At 41.2% G+C, this 24,090-nt stretch overlaps 1 protein-coding gene across 2 annotated transcripts in view; it reads right to left on the bottom strand.

The window, feature by feature from the left end:
• Nucleotides 1-24,090, bottom strand: part of LOC112995248 (ephrin-A5) — a 211,996-nt gene that overhangs the window by 40,811 nt on the left and 147,095 nt on the right. The window lies entirely within an intron of this gene.

The following is a 24,090-nucleotide window of genomic DNA, read 5'->3' as shown; positions in this document are numbered from 1 at the left end:
AGGGGCATCATTAACAGCACTTCGTTTCACTCCAGCCACGCACCTTCACTCTTAAAAATAACCCTCACAATTCACCAGAGTTATCAGAGACTGCTTATGCAGGACTACAGTCATATGATCTTCTGGATACAGGTTTTGCTCTTTTGTCTTAAAGAATGAATCTCTTGCTAACACATACCAAGTTACAGGCTATCCTTCCCTGTGGCTTATTGAACAAACAAAGGAAGAGAGTATCTGCTTTATTCCTTTTTTTTTTTTAAGGGGAGAAAGAAGCAGGGAGAAGCAAAGAAGCCAAAACTGTATCAGCTTCCCCAAATCAGTGTCTATATAAACATCTACAAATGCACAAAAATAAATAAACTAAACTCATCCTCTTCTCTGAGTCAGGCAGTAATCATCCCTTTGTTGAAAGCTGATTTGACTGCAAGTACTTATACATACTACGGCAGCACAAAGAGGTTTACTCTTTCTTCATTATTAGCAGCACTTTGTTGGGATGCAAGCAAAGCCTGTATTGCTTTTTAAAGATATCTGAAAAGCAGCGCAACTCCTCTGCCCGGCTATACAGGGGAGACATTGCTCTGTTCAGATAAAAGGATCGTGGGATACGAACTATCAGCACTCAGCCTACCATGGCGGTGCTGACTGAGTGCCAGCTGCCAAATGCAGCACAGGGCATCACCCAGATGCACTGCCTTGTTACTGCCGCTGAAGACACTAGATTTTTTTTGGAGGGTGGGTGGGCGGGGGAAACCCCGTTTTCTTCCCTCCAAGTGTCACTTCCATTACTTCTCTAATGCCTGGCACAGTATCTGCAAGAAACTATGGGAACGACTTCAGTGCCTCCATGGGAGCCTACGCCATGATGGATTTAATGATGCCATAAAGCAGGTCTGTACATCTATCAAACTCCCCGGGGCAGCCGGCGAACCCTGCCACTGACCTGCTCCACTTCAGACCGACTCGGCTCCTTGTAGCTTCTCTCTTTCACGGCTGCAGTTGTCAAGTGTATCACAGAGCAATAAAAAGGCCATGACAGATTTAACTATAATACTTCTTTTTAGCTGAGGGGCATATTTTAAACACCTGATGGGCTTGAAATCTGCCATCTGGATCCTTCTATCTAATTTTGGAGAAAAAGCAATGATCTGCCGGCCCTCTAAGGATAAATTCAGAGCAAACTATACCTTTTCATATTCCTACAATAATTTAGCTTCAATAAAATCACTTTTTAAAGGGAAAAAACTGAACACGCATCAAAGCATGATATATCTGTATAATTTCAGCCACTGCACAACCTCACGGTTCCATTCTGTAACATGGAAAAGTCTTTCCGAACCACAGCCATTTCAGCAGAACTCACATTTATCTAAATCATTAGCTAGAAATATATTTTTGTACTCCACTGCTTACAAAGCCTGTCACCTGAACAGCTACTGTCTTAAAACATTTGCAAAGCTGTATTGTTTTTAAATTGGTCTCATTTTTTCCATATCAGTTAACAGCGTGCCATTTCTTACAGGTAATGAAAAGGAGCGTCTTATAAGTTCTGAACAGGAAAGTCTAATTCTGGAAGTGATATCTCTATTTTTTCCATAAAATTTTATTTTTAGTAAGTAAAAATGACTATATATAAAAATATGTGCTTGTTTTAACCATACGAGTGATGGACAACCCAAAGTTTCCTGCACTGATATTCTCGAGGTTCCCCCTGGTACCACGCTGTGCCTTCACAATAACGCCCAGTTATGGTTTTGTGACAGAAGCTATACATGTTCAGAAGTAGACTTAAATAGTTGTAAACATTCAGGATCAGACTGGTCTCCTTAACTTTAGACTTTTACAATACAAATGACCTTATGTGAACTGCTTCTCCGGGTTTCCTTCAAGTCAATGAAGAGAAATAGGAACTTCTAGAGCCCAATTCATCCGACCTGTTCAGGCCCAAGGTGCACGGGAACGAGAGGAATCGCATTCCAGGAGCGGCTATTTCTCTCCTTTAACTAAAAGGAGAGTCTAGACAGATATTTCACAGATAGATGATTCTACACTGTAAATGGCTAAATTTGAAGGGATGAATCCTACCACACAGCCTACGATAATGGAGATTATAAATACGAAGATAGACAACTTAATCAATTTGTGATCACACCTTAAATCCACATTAGTGATGAAATCAAATTTGTAATCTGCACCGCTGAGCTCTTCCACCCAATTCTGCAAACAAAGAGCTCATCTTATTCTGTCCTGGCAGAGTCCTCTACTGTATTCCTTTTAAACAAGCAAAAACTCAACCCAATTCTCCTCTTTGATCACTGTTACTTTAGTAGATTCACTCTTATTTCTGCTTCTGTAAGTGCTGAACCAGTTGCCTGGCTTCCCTCCTCCCAGGACACACACAGCTCGGCATGGAGAGCAGAGGAACTGCAAAGCACATCTGAGCATAAAGCATACAACTAAGTCATGTTTATCCTACTGTCTTTCCCTCCCTCTTCCCCTTCCCCTGCACTGCCTGTACATTTGCTCCACAGCCATTTGCTGTAGCCAAAATGCATTTACATTTCTGTGTCTAAAAGAGAAAGATGGTGCATATTTAAAGTGATCTAAACTGGCCCCTAGCTGATACTGCTGCCACAGCAGTGAACCTGCTCCAGGGGAAACATGTACCAAGGTATTTTATCAAGTAGCTCTGAGTGAAGTCTCTTCACTCCATAAATATAGTAACAGCAATACTGGAAAGACACACAGTGGTTATTAGCCAACTACGAAGGAGAAAGCAAGTATTTATTTCCCCTTCCATAATGCTTTAAAGGATTCAGGAATCAAACCCTTAGTCTGCATACTAAGGAGAGACGCAGAACTAGTTTTGTTTTGCCAAAAGAGGGTACAAAATTTCCAGCCTGCTCCTTGCAGTGAACTAAGAGATCATCCTCATCTCCCCAGCTACAAGGCAGTGTGTTGTACTTACCTTCTTCGGGAGAAGACACAAAGGCATCTACCCCCCACCGAAAGGCAAGGGGGGGGCCAGCAGCAGCTAACAGCAAAACTCACCAGCTCAGACTCCTCAGAGCTCCTAAAGGCAACACTTCAGAAACACATTTCCAAGAATTTTAAACCACATCCAAGAGGAAAACACTTAACATTTACAGGCTGAAAACTCTTTATTAGGAGTCTAAAGCCAGGTACTAGAGTGAAACACAAGTTCCACTTCAAATGAAAGGATTTATCAATGCTACATATGTTGAGGAGCACAACACGTAAAGGGGAGGTGCAATTTGTTTACAAATATATTTTGAGAGATGATCAAAAAAACAGATTTCCTAAGGTCTGTATTTAAGGCATAACAAATTTCTCCCTTTCCCGTCCCTTTCAATACAGAATGGAAACCTTGCTTTCCCACAGTCTCTAGCAATGCTACTGATCTGCTGCTTTTGCTTTCTCACGTAGGCCTTAAACCCTGTAACGGGAGATGCTCGCGTAGACCCCTGTGCCCTTCTACAACCATGCGGTGATCAGGATCTTTATAAATTCCCTTATGAGGAAGAAACCAGTCATACCCATCTTTTGCAAAACAGAATATAGTACTGCAATAGAAACCAAGCGCAAAAGCTTCCCCAAAATTCGTGCAGGATCTTCTTGCAAATAATGCCATTTGTCTTGCTGCACTCTGACTTACACACAGCAAAACACGGCTATTCTTCAAACATAATTAACCTTTGTTTTCTGTCAGGTGGCATTCAAACAGGGTCTTGGAAACTTGCATACTACAAGGCTAGCTATTAGGCAGTAGGGCTATAAAAGCCACTGCCGAGACAGAGACAGATACTTAAGTAGCTTCTAAACCTAAACATTTCCATAACCAACACACACCAGCTTGCTACACAAAACTTGCACATTGCTTCCAGCAATGACAATCATACAGACATTTCTCTGCTCAAATGCCACTGCCCAACCATCCAAATATTCAGGACACAGCAAAAAAACTTCATGGCAATTTTGAGCAGAGAAACATAAGACCATTTTCAAAGTAGTTTTGTTCCCTGTACTCTGTTTATCCATTAATTCAAGCACAAGTACACAGTCTGTGTGCATGCATCTCTTCATAATTTTAATTTCTGAAGCATATGCGGCTCATCTTGAATTTAATAACTTTGCTGGTCACTGAAATAAGTGATGTTTTATTTAAACAGATACTTAGAATGCAACAAGTTTTGTTCACTGCTCTTTGTTTTTCTTCCTTTCCTTCATGAAATAAACACTATAAAAATCCAGTTTAAAAACAGCACAAATAACACTAATTGCCCATTATCATTTAGATAGATAAAAAATTGCCATAGCTTCTGCTTGTTGCTTCCCATACAGATCTTATTAGTTATATATCATTGCCCTTCCTGTAAAATAGACATGCCAGCTGTTCTACTTCAAGATAAGTGTACTAGAAAATTTTTCTCTCCTCATGTCACCCTTTCTTTATTTGGAGTCTGTTCCGTGAAACGTATGGGGCAAGGCTTCAACGTGAACCACAAAAGACATCAAATAACTGCTTTAGCTACAAATTATGAAATTCTGATCTTTATTCTAGCATCAGAAGTCAACAGATGCAAATGGCCCCGAGTCTGCTGCCCTGGAGCTTGCACAGCCAGTAATACCAGTGCACAGAGGACACTACTAAAGGTGAATGCCTAATAACAGTTCCTCTACTTTCAAAAGATAATCTAAAATGCAAGGCAACGCCCAAAGCATTCAGTGAATAGATTTATTCTTGGAGTAAATGAAAACTGTAACTACTCATAGTGCTTTGCGAGCAGCATAGCAGAAAGATGCTTGTTCTGTTCCCCAAGGCAGCAAGGCTTCTGCGGGCAGCGGGCGTACATACCCCTGTAACTGCCGGCCACTCAGCCCCTCCGTCCAACTTTTGAGGCAACTGAGCCAGTTCCAACTTAGTTTGATGGAGACAGAGAGATCTCAGAGATAAATCCATTCCTACAAGCATGGTGAAAATAAGCAGCCAGGCGAGAAGATCCTGCAAGTGTCCCAGCAAAGGCTGAACCACCACCAGGAGACTGGATGTTAACAGACACCAGAAACATCTCTTACAAATGCTCTAGCCACAGGAAAAGCTGCAGCAAGAAAAACACAGAAGTCGGTAGAAAAGTAGTTTTCCTTCTATTAGTTAGGTTGCTTATGAAACCATTTGGGTAATTTAAAATGGAGAGATGAGTATAAAGTGTTTTGTATATTTGTATATGCCATAATAAGCAAACCCAAGCGCTTTCCGGAAAATGCTACCATCCTTTAAACAGCAAACATTTCGATTGCTTTTAGGATGTGACGTCGTCACTCGTTCAGCATTCCCTGCTACCGAGCTCGCTCCCCGCGATCGCCTCTGTTTAAGTGGCGAGCTTCACACTTGCAGCCCGCGCAGCGCTGGGCTCGCGCGCTGCCGCCGTAGCACAGCAGGGTAACTCGTGCCTCATTAGTCTTTGTTCTCTCAGACAGCCCAAGCCGCTCATTTCATCTAACTTAGAGCTGCTCTGTGTGATGGGGGAAATCTTGCGGTTGTTAATTATCTGAGGGGTTGTGGGATTAAGCGCACCATTTTGCTGCAGATAATTTTAAAGATGCTATTTTTGCGGTACCCAAAAATAACCCCTTTAATGCTTTTCTGCTCTTGTTACCGGCTTTGTCACAACATTTAATAAACTCTGTTCCCATAGCTCTGCTGACATCACCACCGATTCTGATGCACAAACAATGAAGTAATCAAAGAGCTATTTTAAATTTAGCTCTATTCAAATCCAAAGAAAATTCAACATTTTCCAGATGCTAAGTGAAGTGGGTTTGCTAAGAGTAGCAAAGCAGTGACATTTTAGAACTCTAACAGGATATTACTACCCTGAGCAAGCAAACAAAAAAAAGCAATATAAAGGAGTCGTCTGTGACCTTTTAGCCCTATAGGTTACAGTTTCACAAGTTAAGACAAGTTCAAAATATCATGAGAAAAGACTGTGTTGGAAGCAAAACAGACTGACAAAACAAAGAGAAAAACCTGTAATCAAGACTGTTGTTCAAAAAAAGTGTTCAAAAATTATGCCTAGACAAGAATGCAAGTTAAGTACACAAAGTAGAATGGAAGTTATTCTCTTGTCATTAAGTCCTCTATTCAATTATCATTTATTGGGGTAATTAAACTCTGGGAAAGGATGCCAGGCTAATTGTTACATTATGATAATTACATGCCTTTGCTGTGCTATAGCTGATCAAAATAAGATGTGGTCACACACACTCTGCTAAAGCTTCCCTGCAATCGGCGGGCTTCCATGGGAAACCAGGCCACTTATTACTAGTTCATTATCAATCAGGCAGAGAAGCTTATTATTTGCAACCTTCGTTTTACTTTCCCACCCACTCTGCCGGAACAAGTCTCCCAGGAGGTTGCGTCCAGGTCCCTGCCTTGGCCTGGCTCACTTCCATCACAATTACACAGCCGAGCAGGACCAGGCTCCCGCACTTGAAAGAGTTCATCAGACTTCAAATTACTGTTTCACAAGCGGCTGCAAGAGCCTATTGCGTTTCCTGGAAGAGCCAAGCGATCTCTCTGCCTCTCGCTTCATCCGAATGTGCCGCAGCTCTACCTTCCCCTTTTATTCCTGCTGCATCCCTCCCCGGCTGGGAGAGCTGTCACACTACTTGGATTAGACCAAACACACAAAACCAAAATAAACAAATATAAAAAAGAACCACGTTAGGATGGGCTTCGTGAGAAAAGCGTCAGTTTTATGTGGCTTGTCTTCCCTCAGAAACTCATCCCTTTCCCCCTTCTTATCAGTGGACAGAACAAGAGAGACATTGTGCTTTCTTATTTGGACGGCTGGTTTTCTTTCCTGTTAAATAACAGGATTCTGCTCAGTTGCCATCTTCTCTGGTGCTTCATGCTACCTATTTAAACCAGACAAACAAATGTTCTACTAAATAGAACATGGGAAGAAAGATGAAATGGATCATTTTGAACTAGCATTTAGGTTCTTCACGAAAAGAATTCATTAAGCACTGGGTAGGTCTGAAAATTTAAAGAATGTCCGGCCAGAACAGGAGAAATTCATCAAGAAATACCAAGCTTTTGGTAATTGTTTTTATCCTGCACTGATACAAAAACTAGACCTTTTCAAATGTCAGAAGCACCCACCCCTGCACAGCCAATTCATTTGGAAACTGTCCTTGGAGGAGGCAGGCTAAGGTTTAAGATATCAGTAAGGTAAGCGCTTGAGCCTTATTTTCTTGAGCTTAATTTTTCCCATGCTAGTGAAGTGTACAGCTATTCTGCAGCTGACCACTTCGAATCAGCTTCATTCTCTTAACTCCCAGAACCCAAAAAACCTTCAATTAGTCTGGTAAAAGGCAGTAAGTTTCTGGGAAGAAGGGGGGGGGGAAACAGCCAGGTACCCACAAATTTGCATTTTTTTAAAACTAAAACCTGACTGTTGAAAACTTCCCAGTGTGCCTTGACTGAAACACGTCCTCTACAAAACAAAAAAAGCCTACATCCACAAGGAGGTGGTTTCTATTAGCAGAATCATGGCAAAAGGCTGCAAAACACAGGAGGAAAGGAATAGGTTTGAATGGAAAAGGGATATGTCCTATTTTAAATGTAATAGTTCTTTGATGCCATATAAGGTATTAATTCTATTAACCTGAAACAGAGACCTGAAATAACTTGTTTTCTGATTCTACTGCTGAACAAGAAGTTCAGCTGCATCATAACAGTTCCCAATGGCACCTAATTTAAAAGCATAGAACTTCTTTTCTTTATTTTTATTCTTTAAAAGCTCTTAAGTAGTAAATTGTGCAAAAATGTGTTTACTCCACTTACTGTTAATGATTTCCTCCTCACACTCACAACTATGTTTATTTGTATAGTCAGGTCCTATATTGACTTCTTATAGTCAACAGTGCAAAAAGATTATATGTTCAATGATAATGCAATCATTAAAAAACAGAAACTAACTGCTCTTCCCTGGGTACATATGAAGAGAGGGGGAAAATAAACAAATCAACATTTATTTCCCACCTATAAATCTGAGTACATCAGAGATTCACAAGTACTGCAACACCCTCACCCACTCAACTTCCCATCACTCTGCACCTCCTAATCGATAAGCTGGGCATTTTTCATTCTGTTTATTAAAACTGTTTCCTCAGACTCTGTGTTTATAAAAGGACTTTGGTTCAAAGCTGGCACACATGACTTTCCCCTAATCCCTGAGAAGTTCTTCTCTTGCTGCAACTTCTGAAGCGAAGCTCTTCCTGCATCTTCGGGGTTCAGTGGCACAGCCACACCAAGGATGATAAAGTAAGAGGGTGATACGGGGCAAAACATGTCACAGCATTGATCCCAAAGAGGTCAGGCTCTCATCTGCAGCCTGTCCCAGCTCTGATAGCTTTAATCCCCTCTACTGCAGCCTCCACCTGGCTATTGATTTGCTATTGCTGTGGGCATTTAACTTACTGAGATGGACAGAGAGAGGAGGAGGGAGGGAGGGTAAAGGAAGAGTTATTACTCTGTCAAAGGCATCACTTAAGACTTACAGGCTGAACTTAGATGCTGAAGACCATAATCCGAAAGGTACCACACCCGACCAGATCCTAAAGGCAGCCTGCGACTTCTGTTTGGAGCTTCTATTCAAACAGAGTCCGCAATGTCTGGGGCAATGCCAGTCTCTTGGTTAATTTGATTTATGGACACAAGCTCTTTATTTGTGTTCACATTAGTTCTGCCCAGTAATGGCATCCTGGAGTTCACTTGTAACATTCATCCCACTTCATCTGAGGTAGAATGAGGAGAGCTGGTAATTACTGCTCACATATTTCTAAACATGGTCATCAATACCATCCACACATGACTCTTCATCTATCTACTTTAGACACTAACACAACACAAGATGTCAGCTGCTTCTTGTATTCTGCGCTGTTGCTTGAAAATACACAATGTACCTCAACTACCTCTGCCCTCTGCCAGAAAATGTGTAGTTTGATGATTCATTAGCAAAATAGCCTTTTCTAAACAAGCAAGAAAGTCTCACCTGATTTCTACTGCACTAACGCAGACTTTACAACCACTCCCATTCAGAGTTTAAATTCTTAAAAAAAGGGGGGGGGGGTGTTGAAAGAAACCAGGCATAATGGTAAAGTACTACTAAAGAGCCCAGAACAGAGAACAGAGCTGTCTAATGACGTGTGTTGACCAGAAGACACCGTCTACCAGACCCGATGGAAGGGGGCTCTGGCACTGGTATCCGTCCCCCTGCCCGAGGCGCCCTGACAGCTATTCACCGACACGGAGAGCAGCGCCCTGGCGGCAGAAAGGTCTTGCTTCTCACGCTCACAAAACCACAGGCAACACCACCTGCACAACACGCATGCTGACCTGCACGCTGAACGACATAGATCAACTGCAGTCTACTTCCACGACGAAGCATACATAACACAAGCCATCTTTGCAAACTTATTTTCTCACTAATATATTAAAAGCAGATTGCAGAGTGATGGCTAACACACATAAACTGAAGTCTCCACCTCTTAAATACGGCCTGAGGAAAATGTGGTATCAGTCTGCACCAGTGAATACATGGTAAGTACTTGAGAAGAGACAAACATATGGATAAAAGTGCATATCTGCTGTATATACAGCTATAACTGCTGTTGCATAGGAAATGCTTTTCTTCAATATTAAGCTATATCTGCAGTCAATCCCTCAATCCCTCAATTTACTTTATTTCAAATGCTTTATGATCAGCTTACAGTTTTAAGAATCAGACAGCATGATAATTTGTAACTGGTAAAATGTAGCTCTTAATTTCCCAATATGTAAATGTAGGAAACAGCTAAGATCCTCAAGATGTTTCATAGTATCTGTGTATTCAATAAACTCTACCAGTATGGTCACAATTCCTCATCTTCCAGCTAAAGGGAATGAACACAGATGTAACAAAGTAGTGAGGGTAAAATGTTGGGGAAAAGAAAAAAAAAAAAAAAACCACTAACATCAAAAACAGACCTAGAAACATAACAAGAAATTCCAGAATCAAACCAACCATTTGCTATGAAAAGTTCATGAATTACCTACTTATTCAAATACATCCTACAAAAGCTATTTGAACATGTTCAAGTAAAACAAAACAAAAACAAAACACACCGAAAGTCAGGATAGCTAAAAGAATAGCTAAAGAAAAGTCAAAATAACTAATAAATACATAAATACACTTGCAGACAATCTGCTATCAAAAAAGTGGCCTTCAATCAATGAATATATTTCTTGCTACACAAGTGCCTTGTGTTTATTTAAGAGACCCAGAGGAAAAATATTTCCTTTATTGACATTGAAACAGCATTTGAGAGAAAGTTCTATGGAGAAATTTAGTAATTTAGCCTTCTTCCTTTCACCTTTCTGTTTACTCTCTCTTATGCTAGGCAAACTGAACTTTAAAAGAAAAACAAACACCCAGAGTTTTAGATTACAGATCGCAGCAGCACCAAGTAGTACAGTTGTTATTAATGTTAGACATATTTTCTCTTCAACCCTGCATTTTTTTCTGAAGACCTACAGCACACAGACTAAGAAATTTTCCTTCAGGCTGAATGTTGGTGCACATGGTCTCTAAACAATAGCACTTAAAATATATTTTCCCCGAGAGAAGTTTATCGTAAGCTTTCTATTTGTTTGAACAAGATGTGTACTGATCCAAAAGGGCTTCTATACTTACTTATAATTTGAATAGCCTTGCATTGTAAACTGTCAATTAGTCTATAAAGCAGCTAAGACATTACAAAGATTACATACAATCTGATGGGCAATAATTAATTTTTTAAAACAGAATGAGATCAATAAATGAGGGAATTCAGTATAGCCTTTATACCTTTTTTAATTTTTTCACCTTTTCAAATTAAGTTCCCATTACAGGTTTTGCAACTCTTATTTTTGCAAGAATAACAGAAATAATCTTTCAATAGGTATGAATACAGCTCAAATTGATAAAAGGTGCAAAATCTGATCACTCAGCTTTATGTGTGTGTGTAAAATATTCATGTTCAAGTATTCATATTCAAGAAAAAAAGGAGAGAAAATAAAATGCATTGCTCTCAGATCAATCAGCACTAAGAGGTAAAACTGAAGCTACTTCCTTAATTTCTCTATTGCATCTTTCCTAAAAGCATTTCTAAATTAACCTTAAATGAATTCCAATCTCCAACCTGTAGGGAGATCGCTTCATTCACACCTGAACGATGGCCTCGTCTGCAGAAAACATCGCCACTATTCCAATGGTACAGGCACTAAGGTTTAAGATAAGAAGCAGAGAATATCATAGACAAATTAAACCAAAGGTTTCTTTCCCTGCCCTCCCTTCTCCCTCCTACTTATCATGAAGTCGGCACAAGGCAGCTACCAGGGAAGGGACTGTACAGCTGTGACGAGACCGTTACTGTGTTGGGAAGCCTTAACATCCTTCTGCAGGTGTTAAAATGAACTGTTGCACGTATGAACCACTACGTAACAGGCTCTCTGTCACCGTAGTCTGCTGCTCACTTTAAATTCTTGCAATGTAAACTGTCTTGCAGAGCGCCCTGTACAAAGCATCTCCTCAAAACCTAAAATCCAAGAACGAAGTGTTTGTAAGTTTAAACACATAGTTGGGGCTTAAACAGATAATCTGAGGTTAAAGAGAAAGCACACACAACTTGGACCAATTCTGTGGGAAGGCTCCCAGAGCTACCAGGCACCAGCGTGTGAAGCAGCCAGAGCAGTCATCCTGCACCAGCATTTCCAGCAAGGCCGTTCTGCGGCACCGAGTCGTACAGCTTAGTTATCGTACGGAAAAGCATGTGCTCCTTTCCATTTTTTTTGACCCTGACACCTGGCAATTTCTGCCAGAAATGTAATTCATACCATGAATTTCGTAGTTAAGAAAGCACCTTATAATCTTTGATGCTGCATTGTTAAGAGAACGGTAAGAAGTGTTACAGCCGACAACAGCAGCATCTAACCAAACGTGGCACTGCTCCAAAGTTTAATGAACATGTGAATGGAACGTGTCCACCTTTGTTACCTGTAAGAGCCAGGGACAAGAGTACACTTTGTCAGCCCCTCAGTGATGAGATTTTGCAATAACTTTTGCTTTGGTGAATAAATTCTTTTTTGGAGAGAAACACCTTTTTCACTCTTCAGGAAAAAAATAAAACTTGATTTCTGTAATCCCAGTTTGTAACTTAAAACGAACACTTATCTAAAAGAACATATTGAAAACTAGGTTTATATGGGTATCACTAGCGCTCCAAGGAGGCTGCCACCTAAACAAGCCTAGACAAATGGAGGCTCCCAAATTCAGTAGCCAACCTTGCACTGCAGTCAGTAAAAACTGACTAAAACAGAACATGGACCTCCAGATTTGTCATTCATTTTTTTCAGACACGTAACAGCAGCAATACACCAGTCTGAGCTTCAAACAGAGCTTAGACTATTCTATTGCTAACCCTGCGCTTGTAGGAAGGCACACTCCATAACCAGGTGGTCAGCCCTTTAGGAACACTCTTCTAACGCTTAAACTTGCTCTCTAAATTCCTAAGGTTTTTGAGAGGTTACCTCTGCCCAAAGAGGCATTGCAGGAATTTTTAGTGAAGCAAGCATAATCAAGCCTGCTTTTTCACACCTTTTTCCTCCCACAAAAACACAAGGCAAGAAACAGTTGCAGAGCCCTCCACTTCTCCCCCCGAATGATAAATCTTCTCCGATGCCAGATTTTTTTGGAAGATAATTATGCCTTCCAAGCTCCCAAGAGCAAAAGCTAATTTAAGGCTTCGGCATTCACCAAACTTGCAGACAATATGCTGAACAGCTGGAGGTCATTTGCTTTGTTTCCCTAACTTTTCCCTTCATCACTGAAGTGAAAAAATTCTTAATTATTATGCACATGAGATGTCAACTGAAAGACAAATTATGTGCTTTAAATACATTATCAATAAATCTGGATTTATTAAGATAGTAATTGAAGTGTAATGATAGAGTATAACATAACTCCACCTTAGTTTTTATATCAAAGAAACAAAGCAGATCGTCTTCCAAATCATTTAGGAAAGGTTAACAATTCTTTGGATTACAGAAAAAAATTGTCCAATAGAAAGTTACTGCCTGTAGCTAAAGCATTAGATTGTTTCTGGAGTTGCTGAATTAAGCTATTTAACTGCTTTCTCTTTTTCATCCGTTATTTCACTTGTCTTATGAATCAGTTCTGTTGATTAGCAAGCATCCTCTGTTTTTCATGTGTTTTCCTCTTTACTCACACCACAGCAGGTTTTAACTCAGACATTTAAATGCACTTAAATATATGTTAAGGGACATTTTGTTAGATTAAAGAATGGTATCAGTAACAGTGCATGAATAGTCATTCTCTATTTAAATTCAGAGTTATAACTGAAGTAAAAAATACATTTTGACACATTAGCTCTAACGTTCCTAAAAGGTTACAGATACGTGACTATTAAGGTCCTCTGTTCTGATAAGTGGCTCTGTTCAAGACAGCAATTAAGCTGATATTAACATTAAGCATATACTTAAACCAAAGGATTTAGGTAAATGGTTAAATGCTTTCCTGAACTGGGGCTAACTGCGCAGAAAGCATTCAATAACGCATTAAAACCCTGAACCTGCATGGACTGTAACATGTTCTAAAATTATTCATTATTATGCTGATGTCAGAGGAAAACTACCTCAGCCAAAGGAGAATGGGTGAACACAGCATTTTATGGTATGAAACGCAGTAACAAATAACTTCATACTGAGAATCATTCATTATCAATATTATTACAGTAAATCCTCTTATGACTTTCATTTAATTATTCCATCTCCGGGAAACTGAACTACAGGTATCTTAGCGCTCAATACTTGACTCTTAATCTGCAAAGAGAAAGGGTTAAAAAGCTTTTACTTTAATGAGAAGACACCTTTTATAGCACAAAAGAAAAAAGCCTTGCCAGGACGAACATTTGAAGTGTGGTTCTTCGGTCAGGACATCACCACCCCTGCCCCCACACTGGGCAAGATTTATGAAGAAAAACCGAACCAACCAACCAACCCCAGCCCTGAGGCTTTAGCAATATGCCCCCAGGGATCCCACCAGTGATCTCAATCAGCTGCGCGGGTTAGCAGCAGTTATGCGTGTGCGTATTGCATTAAAACATACGACCTGTTGAAACGCACACGCTCCTAACATGCGGGACACGCGCTACCTATTTTCTTCAACGTACTACGAAGGGCTAGCCTTACATTAAGGCTAATTGAAATCTCTTCTTCCTTTCACAAAAATCAATTATTTTAAACTTCTCAACCCAAAACTCAAAAATCATTTTCCACCGCGGCACAGTACAGAAGATGACTTCTTAATACTCTGGGGTTGATTGGCTAAACACTGTTTCACTCATTTTTATGTCCTTAAAATTGGACTTTTTTTTTTTTTAATCTGCTGAAGGGAATACTGACATTGTTATTTAAATTCTTCAAAGTAACTAAAACCCAAGAATCTCCATATTGTTATCTAACACTATAGAAACCAGATCTTGTTCCCAAAATTTCAATCACAATAGTACCAAGACCACATAGCTAAAAATAGAGCAAGCTTAGCATGCTGAGTTTTGCCATCAACAAGGACAGAAAAAGAATCATTTTGACAGGGATAATTACTTTTAAGAATGGATTAAATATGGTGTGAAACTCCCAGATTGTCCTAATAAGCACTTCTTCCATTCAGTAAGAACTGAAGGAGTCCCTATTCTGGAAAATCTTGGAACTTTTTCATAACTCAGTACCAATGTTTTATGCCAGAGGCATACTACAAAATTCACTCTAATAGTACTAACAAGCTGCAGAGAGTTGGTTGGGGGGGGGGGGGGGGGAGCTTCCTGATTTGCTTCAAAGTTCAACCATCTTCTGTGCTGTTTTCCCTTTTGCCTGTCTCACATACAAGGTGCGTATCCCTTTCATATTTTACATACACTGGGCTTGTTTCATTTTTTGGTATTAATAAACCACATGCTATACAAAGGAGACCGGAAACCAAAGAGAGAGGGAGAAAAGGGCATTACTGAGTCAATTAAGGATTTTATGTAGCAGAGAAAGGGACCGATTAAGTTATCATGACAGCTTGCCATTTACTTCACTTACAATCTATGGCCAAAAAAGTCCATCCCATAAAAACTACTGGATCCAGTTTCACCTTCTGTTACACTGGGGTAAGTCAGAAGAAACTCCCTGGTTTCAGCACATAAATATATGGGCCTAACTATAATGTTTAGTTCATTTAGATATCAAGTAGACCGCTCGGGCAGATAAAATCCCGCTAAGCAGAACAACGTCTGCTGCGTGCACAAATACCAGTGGGAAGAGCGGGCGGCGGGAGCGAGGCGGGCTGCTGCAGCAGGCGCCCACTGCCATCCACCAGCACAAAGCCGCCCTGCGTGACATACCCCAGCCGCAGCGCCGATTACACACCCGGCTGTTTAAATCTGTGTATTTACTCCGTGTATGAAAATAATCATTAGTGATAAAAACACAGAATTAGATACTCACTCACAAACATGCACACGGTATCTCAAAATAATGCCTACAATTTTATACGACATACTAGCTCCAACTCTGCAGCTATTGTCTAGCCTGGCAAGCTTTCCATTTGAAGGATACCTATGCCTCCTGGTATCAATGCAATTTAAATAAGCATGCACAAAACGAGGTACTTCAGCAGGAGAAAAGAGGGTCTTAATGACAACAGGTGGAGCAAAACAGGTATTACCGAAATACTTGTTGATAGGACTGAAGAGCGCTCAAGGCCATCTGACGCCAAGGGCCACAGGAGAAATCAGCAGAGACCTAACCCAGCTAATTGTCTCCCTTGATTGGGATGGTTCTGATTAGAAGAATAATCAGCTCACAGCAGCCCGTAGGCAAAAACGCCAACCAAGGGCTTTTTTTTTTTCTTTGTTTGATGATGATACACAGCAAATGAATGCCAGATCACATTATTAACCCACTCTCCCAAACATTAAAGGGGCTCCTATGCGAACAAAGCCAATAATCCCCATCATAATTAACTCCAACATCCTCCTCCTGCCATTTTGCGTCTGCTTTCATATAGACTAAAGCCAAGGCCGATCTCCAGGTTTGCTTGGGCTTGGAGAGCGGATCACACTTCGCCACTGAAAAACAAGAGCTATGAAATTCCCGATGCTCCTTGGATCAGCAAAGGCTATCTAATGTTAAACCAACGCATATAATCCAGTGTTAAGTTAAGAGCTAACTGCATACAACACAATTTACTTTGAATTCTTTTTAGCAGCGTTTTGACTGTTTTATCTAAATGTGGCCCTCCACAATAAAACATCCATTTTCCTTTCTGTAACTAACTACACCACCTCTCCCAATTTTTTCAGTACTGGATTTACATTCCCCGTCACCCAGGAAAACATCAAGCCAGAGATGTTCAAAACAGATTTCACACCATGTTTTCTCTGTACTGCTCTTCTGTATTCTGCCACTTTTGGTTTCTGACTACAATAATTTCATCCTTCCATTAGCTGTTTGCTACTGGAAAAAGTGTTGAATATTCCTTTGAAAGCACAGTAAATATGCAATGACAATTACGTTTCCAGGCTAGTAATTTTAAGAAGTGCGTTTTCCACTGCTTCTGCACCACGGTAGACTAGTTTATGTAATGTCTTCCAAAACTGAAAGCTGATCAGAGGCAAAGAGCTTGAAAGCAGGAGGACAAAACAGCTCAAAACAGTTATTCTTTTCACAATCTAGCTATCATACACATAGAAGCAAAGGCTTAAGAGCAGCTCTCAGTGCTTAAGTCATACCAGGAAATCTAGGGATGCATCCACATGGCTGACTGAAAAAGACCAAAAATAGGACTCTGAAAGAATTCCCTCGCGTGTGATACCAGTCATTTCGTAACGGAAAGTGAAGTCTCAAACAACTGATCTTCTAAAGTCCTCCCTTTAAAAATGTCCACATTAATAAAATTAAATACTTACCACACTGACAACAAGGTATAAATGTCTGAACAGCACAAAAAAAGTCACTAAGTGCACTTGACACCTGAAGGTAATTGCACGTACGAGAATCCCGACAAAAAAGATTTCTTCTTCACCCATTTGGAGCGATTTGTCTTTCTGAAAGTTCACTGGAAGAATGTGCCAAACTGTCTAATAAAGGGACAACAAAAATATGCAATAAATACATCCATATTTTAGCCTCTGACCCTTGAAAGCTGGCACATTTTTTAAATTCTTCTCATCAGGATAAGCAAGAACCAGCTAAGTGTGTGTGTCTGTGCCCAGCTCCCCTCTCGCTGCAAACAGGCTCAGCCCAAGGAGGGATCTGGGGGACTCCTACATTCACCAGTGTCGAGTGTGTTGCCAGAAATCATTTAACCAAGGAAAGAATGAGTAAATGTGTGAAAGAGATTATTGCAGACCTCTTTTATAGACACTTTACATGTCAGGAGATCATGTGCCTTTGCCAAATAGAGATTTTCTTGACACAAGAACTCTCTCTTTCCCTCAATGCTGTGCAAATACGTAGAAGAAAAAATACTTGTTTTCAACCCCTTCTCCCTCCATTCAAACACGTCTGGATTGAAAAATCCAGCTGTTATCTCCCCAACTTTGTAGTTAGGGCTCACAGCATTCTAGAAACAGAAACTTTTTCAAAGGCTCAGTGTGAGCTGCTCTTTTCACCAAGAGTGCTAATGAACTGTAAAACCAACATTTTGGTTCAGTTAACATCAGCAGCACAACCACCAGAGCAGATGACCACACTGACTTAGTGAAGCAGAACCTCTGGTTTTGAAAGTCGTCAGTGTATAAATTTCACCCTCATCATTTTATTTTGCTTGTAGGATTTTTAGTCCATTTTAAATACATATATGTATGAGCTGCATGTGTACATATGCCTTACCTTGGTAAATGTATATATAGGTATATTGCAAGAATTCACTCTTTCAATATGAAATCCAGTAAAGCACTCAATAACACTCAGTAGAACCAGTATTTAATTAAATCAACTTTTGATTACACTGCCTTTTCCATTTATTAACTCTGTTGATGCCTGCTGGTTTACACTGATATGATTGATAGTGGTAATCAAACATCCTGCCTACTCCCCTACATAGCCCAGCCATAGCTAGAATCGAGTCAGCTCAGGGTCTGCTCCTCTGCATATCGCCTGGTTACCAACTTCCAAAAAGATGCCTGTGAACCTCTCCTGGAAGAGTGTTTGTAGACCCTTTCCCATCTCCAAATATTTGTCTCTGGGCTAAAGGTTCACCCCCTCCTGCACCGTTGCAATGGCTTGACTAATAGAAGAGCACAGCAACACTACAGACAGAGGAGCCAAGCGCTCTCCCAACCCCCACGCAGCCAGGAAGGGCTTGTTTGAACATACAGAGCACGAGGTTGCAGTATTTTCAATGTTTGTAAAGGCAGTACCATGCAATGACTGCTTCGGCCAAAAGACATATCCCAGATCTCTCAGTACCTATCAACACTGCAGAAAATTTGAGCATCCTCTTGAAACAAATAGTACAAATCTCAAGGTAAACAATAAATATTCACATGAGCTTAACCAAGCCACTGATGACCTCTAAGCAGGCTCATACCAAGACCAGTGCTGAAGAGTTTCCTTCATCACTGATTTACTACAACTCCAGGAAGCTGTAACTTTTTTGCTCTGGAAATTCCCCCTTGTCAATGAGCCTGGGATTGACGTCACCCATACGCACTCTACAGATACGGGGCTGTTTTATTGGGCAGGCAAGTTTATGTCCAGCATCGACAGAACTGCTTTCATTTTTGTTTCAGATCTGCTCCACAGGGTTTTGTAGGTCAAACATTGTAGTTGACACTCAATCAGCAGAATACCTGCATGTACAATCTAGCTATTTCACCTACTTGCAGACAGGGGGCTGTAAAACGCTCTGTCCTCATATTAGGACGGAAACAATAGTTTCACACCATTCTCTGTTTTGATCTCCTAGGCTCTGACATCTCAAGTCCGAATGTTTTATTTTCTATCCAGCTTCCATTCTCCAGAGCAGCACTCTTAAACACAGAGTTCCCATGTTGGGAAAAGTGACAAAACCCAGCTTTTAAGACTCTGCTCCTCTAACCGACCAACTGACACAGCACAAAGAAGCCTTCCCCCACATGTTCAGATTTCTTATCAGGCACCTGGATGCATGAAGGAACGCACCCCCCAGCAACTTATCATCTGACCACACATTGCTCTGTATCCCACCAGCTGAGGAGCCCCGAGTGCATCACAGCACCGTGACCAGGCTGTATCGCAGGAGCTCTTTGCTACCGTGTGGCCTTGCCCTCGCAAAGGAGAGAATCTCTGCACAACGTCAACCTAGAGAAGAAGGAGCTCATCAAAGCATTTTGAGACACTGGAACAGAGGGGTGCATTAGTAAATGCATAAAGTTAGACATGACTATCCACATTATTTCCTTAACACTACTCATTTTTATCTATTATGACCTGCAACAAACAGGTGGGTAGATAGTTTCCAAGAGCTAAACAAGGCACAGAGAAATAGTGTAGGACCTGAACAATGCCCTTCAGTGTTGGCCTAATAACAGATTTCCTGTATCCTGCCCTACCTCAGGTTTTCCTTGGTAAAAACAGCAGTATTTCACTGCTGTGGAAAAATACGTCACTGATGGCTAAGGCACTTGGATACTACGAGACCACATAAATATCTAACTAGGAAGACGAGATGAGTACTTCAGCCAACTTTCAGATTTATCTGCTACTCCTGCTAAGTTGACATCCAGATTTGTTTTCCATGGTGAATTTGGAGCAGCTATTCCGACAGGAGACCTACAAACACCAGAAGTAGCCTCTGCCACTGGACCTTCACCCAAATCTCTTGTATAATATATACATCTCTTATATTATGTAATTGGAAGATATAGGGGCTTCCATGAGACTATTTTCTTGCTGAAGCAGTCACAACAGGAATCAGCTGGAAGGAACCAGCTGCAGCATGTGGAATGGATAAACACGTAAGCATTACTGCTGTGTGAGCAACTTATGGTTGGGGACAAAGGGAAAGCTAAACTCTTTTCCTGTAATTTAATTTTCACTTTTTTAAAAGATATTTTCTTTTTCAATGTTGAAATGATTTATTTCACCTTTTGCAACTGTTTCTCCTAAAACCATTCAATGAATTGAACATGAATCTATGAATAGCTTTAGTCAACCTGCATCTGAATTTTTAATGACTATTTTCATGCAAAGAAGAAAAAAAATCAACTGAAAAACAGAACTCAACTCTAGGACACACAATTTGCTTTTCTTCCTCTCTCAATAAACTCAAAACAGATGCTTCAGGAACCAAACACAACAAGCCAGTTCCCTTCAGAACGGGCAGAACTCCCCTTGTACAAGTGGAGAATGTGGGTGAGAATTTAATACAAGAATTAAATAAAACAACTCAGGCTAGTAGATGATCATAATGCATAAAAGGAGCCCTGAGAAGCAGGAGCTTAAAGATTTAACTGAGGGCTAGCTGCCGTTAGAGAGAGGAGGGTTGCAGCTGGGTGAGGGCTCGATGGCTGAAAGGAGCCTGAAGCGGCCTCCCTCTCCTCCCCTTCCTCCCTGCTCCTCCTGCACTTGGTTTCATCCCCGCCAGTGCTGCCTGGGGCGAACCTCCCCTGCAGCTGCCTTCCTGCTCCCTGACTAGGGACTCGCCTACACGGCGGCAGCACATGTCCCCGCTGCGCTCCCTCCTCGCCCTGGCTGCGGCTTTATGCTGATGGCTGGGATCCAGCGGAGGGAGCCGCGCTGCGTGGTGGGAAGGCTGAATCACGGGGGAATCCTTGCTGCCTCCCCGCAGACCGCAGCAGGACTCCAGGACACGCTTGCCAAACGCATGTCACTGGGGATACATGGCACTTGGCAGCTCTCCTCAGAAACCTGGCTGAAAGAGTTTCTCTCCCTTTTAACCTGTTTTCCTCTTTTTCCTGCTTCGTTTTTAATAACTGCATAATGTTTTGTTTAGGCACTTTACAGCCCTGCTGCAACACTGTAAAGTCTCAAGTGCGCACACTGATGAAATGCCTCAGGGACCTAGTTTGTGGAGCCTGAGGTAACGTAAGCTTTATAATTTAATTCCCAGTGCACTTAGCACAGCTGAGAATTAGAAATAAAATCAAAGTGAGTTTCAGAGAGAAAGTTTCATCAGGCAGTGGGAGAAGAAGAAACTTTGCCTTTTTCATGGGAGCCAGTGAAGCCCACTGCAGAGAAGGGATGCCTCAGCTCCCAGCCTCAGGGAGGTGGGTGACAACTGCAGTGAAGGATGACACTGGAATTTACACGCGGTGATTACATTTATAGCATCAGCTGCCAAAGGCCAATGAGTGATCCCGTGTATTTTACAAGGAACGCAAACAAGGCACAAGCCACTGAGGAACAATAATTGCACTATATATAATTGCTTTCACATAATGCAGAAGTCATTCCAACTTCCTCTTGCGTTTTATTTCCCATCTTATCCTTTCAGCTTGCCATCTTACTTCCATCTTGCGAAAAAACACTTCTGAGATAAATAAGGGAATAGGATTGAACAGTAAGAACACAAAGTTAGAGTGCAAACATTTCAGATGCCCTGTTCCCAAACACGTACAATTTACCAGCAGGTAACACTTGTTAGATCTCATTTTTTTCTTATTTACTGAGCATGTAACACCACACTCACTTGTTGCTCCTTTGCTCCTGCCATTACGAGCTGCATCTCAGCAACACAAGAGACACCCTGCATTTCGGTTTACAGTGGCTTGGGCTCTGGCAAGGCTGGCCTGCCAAGTCAATGTCTTTGACTGGAATTACATCCAATAAGCAATTACATCCAGGCATGGCCCTTTTCTGCCAATCAGACAATATAGAGACCTTTCCCTACCCTCATTTAACTCTCTGCCTGTTACAATGTAAAAGGATTGATTGGTAAGGAGCTAGGAGCGCATCTGCTTTCTGACTTAGCTTCTGCTTTGTACATATTGATGAGGCAAGGAAAAAAAATTGAAAGTGGATGAAAAAAGGACCTACTGCCACAAAGGAAAAGGTTGTGGACTCCATCCATTTTTGCTCTGTGTCACTATTGCCAGCTGCCTATTTCTGCTCGTAAGAGATTGTGAGCCATCCGTAAGTGCAAAATGGATACAGCACAAATTGGTTCGGTAACATCACTTAGTTGCAACCCGTCACACAGAAACCACATCAGTGCAACTGATTTACTGAAAGTTTGAGTAACATATACGTCATCAAAGGAAAAATATATATAAGAAAATCTACTCTTGATTTAATTTTCCTTTACATTTTTAAGAATTAGCTTGCTGGGAAAAAAAAATATTTAAAGTTACCCCGGATCATATGCCCCTTACAGTCCGCCCTGATAAGTCTAGGTCATCTTGCCCACTGCACTCTTTGTTACCTGCTAAATTCAAGTTCTACTCAAAGAGCTTCTTCATTGGTGTAAAACACTCCAGAAAAAGCAAGCAGGTCCCTCTGAAAATCTTCACTCTTTAATTTCCAATTGTATAGATCCTTCGCAGCTATTTCTAAACTTAGAGAAAGTCATTTCTTAAAAGGAGAAGGGAAGCAACATTATTTCCTTATCCTGACCAATTCAAAGGTTATGCATGCTGAACCCCAATTTATTTGCAGTCAGTAAGACAATCCTTTCACATACTCACGGACAGCATTTTCCTCTAGCTGACTATTTCAGATGTTCAGTACAACTGGATAACTATTACCAACTCTGAACTATTTAAAGTAAGAGGGAAGTGAATACTCTGATACAGAAAAACCTGGGTAACACGTCACAGGAAATTCTACTTCAACATACTCATTTGGGTTCATAAATTCCTACTAGTCACACATTAGCGCAGCCTTGCCAGCCCAGCACTGGCTCCAGAGGTACTTAGTTGTCATTGTACCAGTCTCTCAGGGCTTACACACTAGAGAGATGTGAATACAGGACAAGTGTCTTTATGCCACTTTCTGACCCAGAAATACTGCCCCCTCTGCAGCTTGTGCCTGGCAATACGGCCTAGCTCCCTCCCTGCTCCGAAGGAAATCCCCGTCCCAGCAGGGCAACGCTGCCCCGACTTGGCACAGCTCCTTGCAGGGCAGCACAGCTCTCCCGTTCCCAGCCCACAGGAGCGGCCCGGACAAGCAGCCTGAACGTAACCCCCTGGCTTGAACCCCGGGCAACCAGCTGCCCCCATTCAGCCCTTGCACCAGCCAGAGCCTCGCAGAAAGGTGGGGAAGCGCCAGAGGCAGTGAACTACCTGGCTCATGTCAGCTCTTCATCCCTCTGTTTGGTGGCCATGTGTGGGCCTGGGCAACCAGCACCGACCTCTTGCTCATGATCCTGTCTTACTGGCTGTCACTTCAGCTGAACAGTTGCATACGCAACCCCCCCACAGAGGTGGAGAGGGGATCAAGACTGCCTTTTTATGTAGCAGACCTAAATAACAATCAATGTTAAAGCACACTAGACCTTAAACAAATAATGCACTAAGCCAATTAACTTATTTAATCAAGTTGATTTGTAAAAAAAAAGAAAAAAAAAAGAAGTCAATTATTTAATACAGGCAGTATCTTTTAAAAAAGCATCTGTAATTTATGGACCATCTCCTGGGATATCTTAGACTCAAAAGAAAGTCAAACAGACTTCTAAGGTTCTCACCAAATACTTCTAGGGGTTTTCAAAAAGGCCTGAAAGGAAGAAGAAACTTTCTGCTTCAGGCTACACTAATTCCAGTGTGCCTTACATACTGTAACCTCTTGATCAATTATTTCCTGCAACTTTTGAAAACATTCTTTCTTTGCCTGGATATGCCTTAGGATATAATAGGTGATCAATGAAACCACAATAATTGTACTTTATGCTGAAGACCTTACTGCATGCAGTTATTTGTGAGACTCAAACACAAGCATTTTATATGCACAAAATAAGCTTTTGGCCAAAGTACCAGGGCTTG

Source organism: Dromaius novaehollandiae, chromosome W (assembly GCF_036370855.1).
Source record: "Dromaius novaehollandiae isolate bDroNov1 chromosome W, bDroNov1.hap1, whole genome shotgun sequence".
Classification (NCBI taxonomy): domain Eukaryota; kingdom Metazoa; phylum Chordata; class Aves; order Casuariiformes; family Dromaiidae; genus Dromaius; species Dromaius novaehollandiae.
This window is presented reverse-complemented; position numbering and strand designations above follow the sequence as displayed.